Raw genomic sequence first — 9,512 nt, forward strand, 5'->3', positions numbered from 1 at the left:
CCTGGGTCTAATTGTGTTTCTGATGAAGAAAGCAAGAATCCATACCAGGCTGGCTATGGTAACTAAGACCTTAATGGAAGGAATTGGTGGGTAACCATTCAACATTGTGCCCATGATCATTGCAGATATATACCGAGCCTTAGAGAACTGTCAACAAGGAGCAAAACACTTCAAAGGCTACAATTTGCTACTTCAACTTTGGCTTATGGAACACCTCCAAAAGGGCGAATACCGACAAGAGATTCAGCGAAGGGACTGGGATGATCACATCACTTTCCATCATCCAAAGCGAATGAATTACATGCCCAATATGTTCGCTCAACAAGGAGATGCCAAAGGATGGGTAGATTTGATAACCTAACTGAAGAACAGGTTCAATGGATGTTTGAGTGGTTTCCGGCCGAGGAATTCATCGCCCGATCCAAAGATGCGCCTTTCCTGATACTGATCGGTCTAAGAGGAACATATCCCTATGTCCCTCTCCGAGTTATGAGGCAAACTGGTAGGAAGCAGATTGTACCCAGGGTCGACAAGATGAGTCATTTTCGGGATGACTTCCAGGATGATGATAGTCCTTACAAGTGCCAAGCTTAGCATATGTGGCACTGCAAGATCGTAATGGGGAGGGACACTATCGAGCCAGACAGATACCATACTGGTTGTACTCCCTACTATTCAGGCTGGTTGGTGGATAATCATGAGGGTCTAGGCCAGCCTGGGTTTGTTCGAGGTCACAGAATCATAGATGAAAAGGCCGAGGCACAAGTCAAACCTTTTGTTTTTACTTTTTATTTTATTATTCCCATCCCCCACAGGTTAGTTCGTGCACTCTGGCAATATCATCCTATTCTACGAGATCCAGGGGTCCTCCACCCACTCCTCCTCTTAGTCCTGTCAAAAACAAGAACAAAGGGAAGATGGAAGATTTGAACAACGTCAAAAAGGAGAATTCAACTGAACGGGTAGAGGCCACTAATGGTCATGGTACTCAGGTTCCTAAGGAAAATGAATCCCAACTTGAACAAAAGCTGCTGAAATTCCAAGAAGAGCTTGATCAAGTTCGGAATCTGGCAAATCTGTCATTTTCCCTCACCACTCCAGATATCAATTTCCGAAATACTCAGAACCCTACACCTCCACAGAATATCCCAAAGCAATAGAACCATCCCGCTGCTCACCGTCACTGCAACACTTGCCATCTCCCAAACAATACTCCACTACTCATCCCAGAACCCCAAAACTCCACAAATGACCACTTCCACACCCACCATAACACCCCCATCTACGTGGAGACCGTGCCACACTCCACCCAACCCATCTCAAGCACACCCGAGCCTGATGATAAAGACTTGCTCATCAAGAACCTGGCTGAGGAACTTAAGAAATTGACTAGCCGAATTCAAGGTGTCGAGGGAAGTAAGGGAATTGAGGGGCTGAACTATAAAGATCTTTGCATACAGCCCATGTCGAACTGCCCGAGGGGTACAAACCTCCGAAGTTTGAAATGCTTGATGGTACAGGGGATCCAAGGGTCCATTTGAGAACGTATTGTGACAAACTAGTTGGAGTAGGGAAAGACAAGATAATCCGCATGAAGCTTTTCATAAGGAGTTTGAAAGGAGATGTTTTGTCTTGGTACATTAGCCAAGATCCAAAGAAGTAGTCAAACTGGGTAGGCATGGCATCCGACTTTATGGGCAGGTTCAAGTTTAACACAGAGAATGCACCCGATGTGTTCTATATTCAGAATCTAAAGAAGAAGAAACATTTCACGAGTATGTTACTCGTTGAAGGTTCGAAGCTGCTAAGATCAGACCTGCTTAGAGGAGGAACAGATGAACAGATTCTTTGTCCGGGCTTAGGACCTGCAGTATTACGAACGACCAATGATGATCGAGAGCCACAAATTTTCCGACATTATCAAACTGGGTGAAAGGATTGAAGAGGATATCAAAAGCGGTATGGTTACTAATTTTGAGGCCTTGAAAGCTACAAATAAGGCCTTGCAGTTCGGTGGTGTGTCCAAGAAAAGGGACGTGGGGGCTGTAATGGTTTCACAAAGAACCAAATCTCCCATCAAATACCAAAATTACCCAATACCTCTACTCACATATCAACCAACTCTGAACTACCAAGCACCCTTACCCTCCTATCAAGCTCCATCAGCCACTTATCAATCACCCCCGCCTCCCATATATCAGCCTACTTCGCCCAGATATCCCCAACCTACTCATGTCTACCAAACCTACAATGCTCAACCATCCCACTATCAATCATCTCTGACAAGCCAAAACTTCCCTAGACCCCGACCAAATTTTGACCGCAGACCTCCAAAACAATATACAACCATCGCTGAACCCATTGACCAGTTGTATGAGAGACTCAAAGCCGCTGATTATGTCACCCCTATCCCTGCTGCCACCCCTGAGAACCCTTCTCAGTGGGTTAACCCTTACAAATCCTGTGCATACCACTCCAGCATGAAAGGACACACCATCGATGAATGTCATTCTTTGAAAGACAAGATCCAGTATTTAATTGATAACAAGATTATTGTGGCAAAGGAACCCGCTCCAAATGTCTGCAATAACCCTCTACCAGACAATAAGGGTGGAGGAATTCACATGATTTAAATAGAGGATGATTGGGATCCCGAGGGATCAATCGGGTTGATCGCAGAAGGTGATGACCCAAAAAAAGCCAATAGTTACTCTTAATCCAATCATAGTCCAGATTCAACCATCTGGGGATGCCGAGGTAAATATGTATGTGCCACTTAAGTTTGAAGCCACGTCATCTGCAAAGACACTAACACCAATTGAGGTTGAATTCGTGTCTCTGACAAATGCACCTACACTGTTTGAAGTTGTAGTTTTTACCACCCAAGGCACATGTTCTGATCGGAGTGAAGATAGCCACACTGATCCTTGTGGCGATGTCGACCATGACACCATTCCATACAAAGGTTGTACCTTGGGACTATACAGCCAAGGCAAGGAGGAAAGGCAAGGTTAGGTTCGAAGAAACTATTGCGACACAGGGTATGACAAGAACTGGTAGAGTTTACACCCCGGAACATCTAGCTGAGTCAAGAAAATAGGCCTTCAATCGGTCACCCATCATTGAGACAGGTCCATACGATCTTTGGATAAAGATACAGGCCAAGGAATACGCGGTCATCGACCAGTTGAATAGAACACCGGCGCAAATCTCCATTCTTGCTTTGCTACAAAATTCCGAAGCACACAAGAATGCTCTATTGAAGGTGCTAAGTGAAGCGTACGTACCAAGAAACATCACTGGCGAAGAAATGGCTAACATGGTAGGACAGGTGTTGCAAAGCTATAAGATCACTTTTCATGAGGATGAGCTGCCACCTAAGGGGATGGGGCACAATAAAGCACTGCACATCACTGTGCAATGCGAGGACTATCTTATCACCAGAATCCTGATCAACGAAGGTTCCAGTCTCAACATCTATCCACTGGTAACACTCAAGAAGTTGGGTAAAGGACTGCACGAGATAAAGGACAGAGCTATCAATGTGAAAGCCTTCGACGGTTCCCAAAAGTTCACCATTGGGGAGATTAGTCAATGCTTGCAAATGGGGCCAACCTGGTTTGATGTTGATTTCCAGGTGATAGATGTGCCAACATCTTACAATTTGCTGTTGGGACGGTCATGGATCCATGTTGCTAGGGCCATAGCATCAACACTGCATCAGGAACTAAAATTCGAAAGGAATCACCAAGAGGTGATCATTCACGGCGACGGTACCAACCCTATATACGGTCGCCAGACCATTCCGGCAATCGAAGGGAGAAGGAAGCTAGGTAGAGAGACTTACTATCACATCAAACGGGTAAATGCTGTTGACAAAGACAAATGGTGGGATAATAAAATTGAGATTATACTGAATTGGAGTGGGTACGAACCTGGCAAAGGGCTCGGCAAGAACCTCCAAGGAATCGTTAAGCCCATAAAACTCAAGAAACATGGCACTACTTTTGGTCTGGGATATGAGTACACCTGGGAAGAATTCAACAACTGGTCACCACCATGGCATGGTCCTTACTATCCACTGGAGCAGCCAATGCCACATTTGGAGCATACTTTTCAATAGGGCGACATTGTTTATGGGTCAAACGAAGAAGAAGCATTGGCAGCGGTGAAAGACTTGTTCTTAGAAGACAATGACATGGACTGTTGTGTTGTTCTCGAGGAGGAGGGGGAGGAAGGCCCTTCCATACAGGCTGTAAGCAGAGGGGCACGCCTCAATAACTAGACCATCAGGACAACCAGAGCCCGACTAGCCTCGGGGTAGCAAGGCTAAAACAAGCCATGTTTTACTTACTAAAAGATTTTCTTTTCCCATTTTTTCAATTCCCGCAATAAGATCTCCAATGTTCAAAATGATTATGCAATTTATCAAAGAATTTTGACTTTTTCCTATGAATCAACAGTCATTATTATTTTTCTCTCATTACTTTACTTATACAGCATTACTATTACTTATCTTGATGAACCAATGATTGTGACATGCAACGAGACAACGCAACCAACAGACATTGATTCAGAGGAAGATGACATACCTGATGAGATTGTTAAAGAAGTTGAGAACTTTGAGAACAGACCTAAGTCCAAGCTAGATGAAACAGAAATTGTTAACCTGGAGGATACAAAAAATGTCAAAGAAACACGAATCAGCGTTCACTTATCGCCATCAGAAAAGAAGGAATACACAGAATTCCTAAGGGAATATGAGGACATATTCGCCTGGTCGTATGATGACATGACTAGTCTGAGTATGTCCATTATGGCTCACAAACTGCCAACCGATCCAACATGTCCACCGATAAAGCAAAAACTCAAAAAGTTCAAGCCTGATATGAGTTTGAAAATCAAGGAAGAAGTCACCAAGCAGGTCAAAGCTAAGGTTCTCAGGGTAGTAGAATACCCGACATGGTTAGCTAACATCGTGCCGGTACCAAAGAAGGATGGAAAGGTCAGAGTCTGTGTTGACTACCGGGATATCAACCGGGCCAGTCTGAAAGACGACTTCCCTTTGTCAAATATACACATCCTAATCGACAATGGCGCCAAGCATGAGCTGCAGTTATTTGTAGATTGCTTTACTGGTTATCATCAGATCGGAATGGATGAAGAACATGCTGAGAAAACGGCTTTCATTACGCCGTGGAGAATGTATTGTTACAAGATGATGTCGTTCGGCCTGAAAAATATAGGGGCCACCTACATGAGGGCCATGACTACTATTTTCCATGATATGATACACAAGGAGATAAAGGTATATGTGGATGATGTTATCATCAAGTCCAAGAAGGCCACTGATCACATGGGAGATTTGAGGAAGTTCTTCAATAGATTGCGGAGGTACAACCTGTAACTGAATCCCGCGAATTGCGCATTTGGGGTTCCCACTGGAACATTGCTGGGGTTTATTGTGAGTCGCCGAGGAATAGAACTAGATCCATCAAAAGTCAAAGCTATCCAAGAATTTCCACTGCCAAAGAACAAGAAGGATGTGATGAGTTTCTTGGGGAGACTGAACTACATCAGCCGGTTCATAGCACAATCTACAGTTATCTGTGAGCCAATCTTTAAGATGTTGAAGAAGGAATCCGCTACCAAATGGACGGATGACTGCCAAAAAGCCTTCAAGAGAATCAAGGAATACTTGTCAACACCACCAGTCTTGGTCCCGCTCGAGCCAGGTAGACCTTTATTACTCTACCTTGCAGTATTGGATGGAGCTTTCAGTTGTGTTATGGGGCAGCATGATGAGACAGGGAGGAAAGAGTAGGTCATCTATTATCTCAGTAAGAAGTTCACCTTGTACGAGGCCCGGTATTCTCTATTAGAGTGCACTTGTTGTGCTTTGACTTGGGTGGCCCAGAAGCTGAGACATTACTTTTGTGCCTATAATACATATCTCATATCAAGGATGGATCCTTTGAAGTATATCTTTCAGAAGCCCATGCACACTGGAAATCTAGCCAAGTGGCAAATCCTGTTAAGTGAGTTTGACATTGTTTACGTAACTCATAAAGCGTTCAAGGGATAGGCACTAGCAGACCACTTTGCTGAAAATCCCATGGATGAAGAATACGAACCCCTGAAAACATATTTTCCTGATGAAGAGATATCATTCATAGGAGAAGACATTGCAGAATCCTATGACGGTTGGAGAATGTTTTTCGATGGAGCAGCAAATTTCAAAGGAGTTGGCATAGGAGGAGTCCTAGTATTAGAATCCGGTCAACATTATCCGGTGTCGGCCAAACTCAGGTTCCCGTGCACCAACAACATCGCTGAATACGAAGCCTACATCTTAGGGCTCAAGATGGCCATTGACATGAACATTCAAGAGTTGCTAGTGATCAGAAATTCGGACCTGCTTATACATCAGGTCCGAGAAGAATGGGCAATCAAGAACTCCAAGATACTCCCGTATCTGCATCATGTACATGAATTGAGGAAGAGGTTCACAAAGACAGAATTCCAGCATGTTCCCAGAGTCCAGAATGCGTTCGCCGATGCGTTGGCTACCCTATCATCTATGATACAACATCCAGACAAGAATTTCATCAATCTCATTCCAGTAAGGATCCATGATCAGCCAGCTTATTGTGCCCATGTCGAAGAAGAAGTAGATGGAAAGCCTTGGTTTCATGATATCAAAAAATATTTGGCAAAAGGCGAGTACCCAAAACTTGCAAATCCTACTCAGAAACTCATACTTCGGAGGTTGACCAATAATTTCTTTCATAGCGAAGGAATCCTGTATAGAAGGACTCTTAATTTGGGATTATTAAGGTGTGTCGACGCAAAAGAAGCATCCAGGCTACTAAAGGAAATTCACGCTGGGACCTGCGGTCCACATATGTACGATTTTGTCTTAGCAAAGAAGATACTCCGAGCCGGTTACTTTTGGATGACCATGGAAACAGACTGCATCCAGTATGTCCGAAAATGCCACCACTGTCAAATACATGTGGACATGATAAAGGTACCTCCAAATGAGCTTAATGCAACAAGTTCACCATGGTCGTTCGCCGCTTGGGGAATGGATGTTATTGGACCAATCGAGCTTGCCTCTTCCAACGGGCACAGGTTTATCCTAGTAGCAATTGACTATTTTACCATGGGTCGAAGCAGCATCTTACAAGTAGTGACTAAGAAAGTCGTGGCAGACTTTGCCCGCGACTGCATTGTTTGTCAATTCGGGATTCCAGAGTCGATCATTATTGATAATGGCTCTAACCTCAATAGCGACTTGATGAAGGATATGTGTGAAACCTTCAGTATCAAACACAAGAATTCCACATCCTATAGGCCGCAAATGAATGGAGCCGTAGAGGCCGCCAACAAGAATATCAACAAGATATTGAGGAAAATGATAGAAAAGCATAAATAGTGGCACGAGAAGTTATCATTTGCTCTAATGGGGTATCGTACCACAGTCCGCACATCACCCGGGGCAACACCCTATATGCTGGTTTATGGTACAGAGGCAGTTATTCCCGTTGAGGTAGAAATTCCTTCCCTAAGAATCATACAAGAAGCTGAGCTCGACGACGCGGAATGGGTAAAAAGTCATTATGAGCAACTAGCCTTTATTGACAGAAAGAGAATGAATGCAGTTTGTCATGGTCAACTCTATCAAAACAGAATGTTCAGAGCCTTTAACAAAAGAGTCAAGCCGGGATAGTTCACACCGGGGCAGCTAGTGTTAAAGAAAATTTTTCCGCATCAAGATGAAGCCAAGGGGAAGTTCTTTCCCAACTGGTAGGGTCCATACATGGTTCACCAGGTTTTGACAGAAGGAGCCTTCATACTTGCAGAAATGGACGGAGAAGTCTGGCCAAAACCAATCAATTCAGATGCAGTCAAGAGCTACTATGTGTGATCATTATGCTTTCCTCATATGATGTATTTTGAACTACGTCTGACCTAATTCCCATTTAAGAGGGGATACGTAGACAACCCTATGGGTTCAGTCACAATTCAATAAAATTTTCATTTCCCCCCGCAGTTCGAAATTGGGGCAGAATTTTGAGGAGGACCCTCAAATTTCCGAAGCAATTTCAGCTGAATCGTCACAAGTAACAGTCAGAAACATCAACCCATTAAACTGGGACAGAATTTTGAGAAGGGCCCTCAAAATTCTGTATCAAGAGAGGTTGCAATGTCCTGAACCATGTCACAGTCGTCGGTTCATCTAAAGTTATTCTTAATTATATATTTATGTCATATTCTTACGAAATCATGCAGTTTATTACTGAAAGTGCCTTGTTTAGCAACGCTACCCCAATGATACATATAACATCACCAGATCAAAGCCGAGTAGGTCAAGCAGTGTCGGTGGGGATACGAACTAACCTCCCCCCTTTACAAAACTCACGATTTTTCTTTGGATGCAGGCACTTGGATTGCGAAATCGTCAAACATACTATACAGTCACGAAACAAACATTGTTCAGGAATACAACTCTCAGAACCGTTGCACTTACGCACATTTGCTATCCATACACACCAGTGACATTCCAAGTGTCATAATGTCCCCAGAAGTCATAATATCGCAACCTGCTATCATCTAAGAAAGCTCTATTACCACTTGTCATTTTATTTCTTTTATAAGGCTACCATTCTGCCTTCCGAGACAAAACGATGTTTCCATCTGCATTTCTGCATTGCATAAGGCTACCATTCTGCCTTCCGAGACTAAATGCTTTCTCCATCTGCATTTCTGCATTGCATAAGGCTACCATTCTGCCTTCCGTGACTAAACGTTGTCTCCATCTACATTTTTACATTGCATAAGGCTACCATTCTTCCTTTCGAGGTTAAGCTCTACCTTATTCTGTATCTGCACGGTTGAAATATCGCCACATACTGCATCTGTATGGCTGAAAGATTGCCACATACTGCATCGCATGGCTGAAAGATCGCCTCATACCGGGTATCGCATTGATGTGATCCATATTATAAATAAACCTAGGACCCCTTTCCTTTTCATTTTTAATTTCTTTTCAAAATTCGTCTTTTAATAAATTATTCTTTCAAACCTTTATGTGTTTAAACTTAAATCCCCTACTATTTGACCATATACTTGTCTATTTGCTAAATTACAAATTCACAAAAAACCTGTCTGGCCGAGAACCACATTAGTGGATCCTGAGGGGTGCCTAACACCTTCCCCTTAGGATAATTTCAAGACCTTACCCTATCTCTGGTTATCAAACAAACTTAGAAGTGAACCCTTATAGGTGTCCTAATGCGCCTTAAATCATTCGGTGGCGACTCTTCAAATGCAAAAACTCAGTTCCCAAAAGGAATGAGTTGTCTTATACCCAAAATGTCATAAACCCGATCTCCGATGTAAAGAAGGAAAAAGAGGGCGCGACAAATGAGTGTCTAACAGTTACAATCCAAAAATGAAGAAGAGTTTAGGAGTTAAAATCCCTGGAACTTTTACGGCAAACAAGAAGA

The sequence above is a fragment of the Nicotiana sylvestris genome, chromosome 11 (assembly GCF_000393655.2).
Source record: "Nicotiana sylvestris chromosome 11, ASM39365v2, whole genome shotgun sequence".
Classification (NCBI taxonomy): Eukaryota; Viridiplantae; Streptophyta; class Magnoliopsida; order Solanales; family Solanaceae; genus Nicotiana; species Nicotiana sylvestris.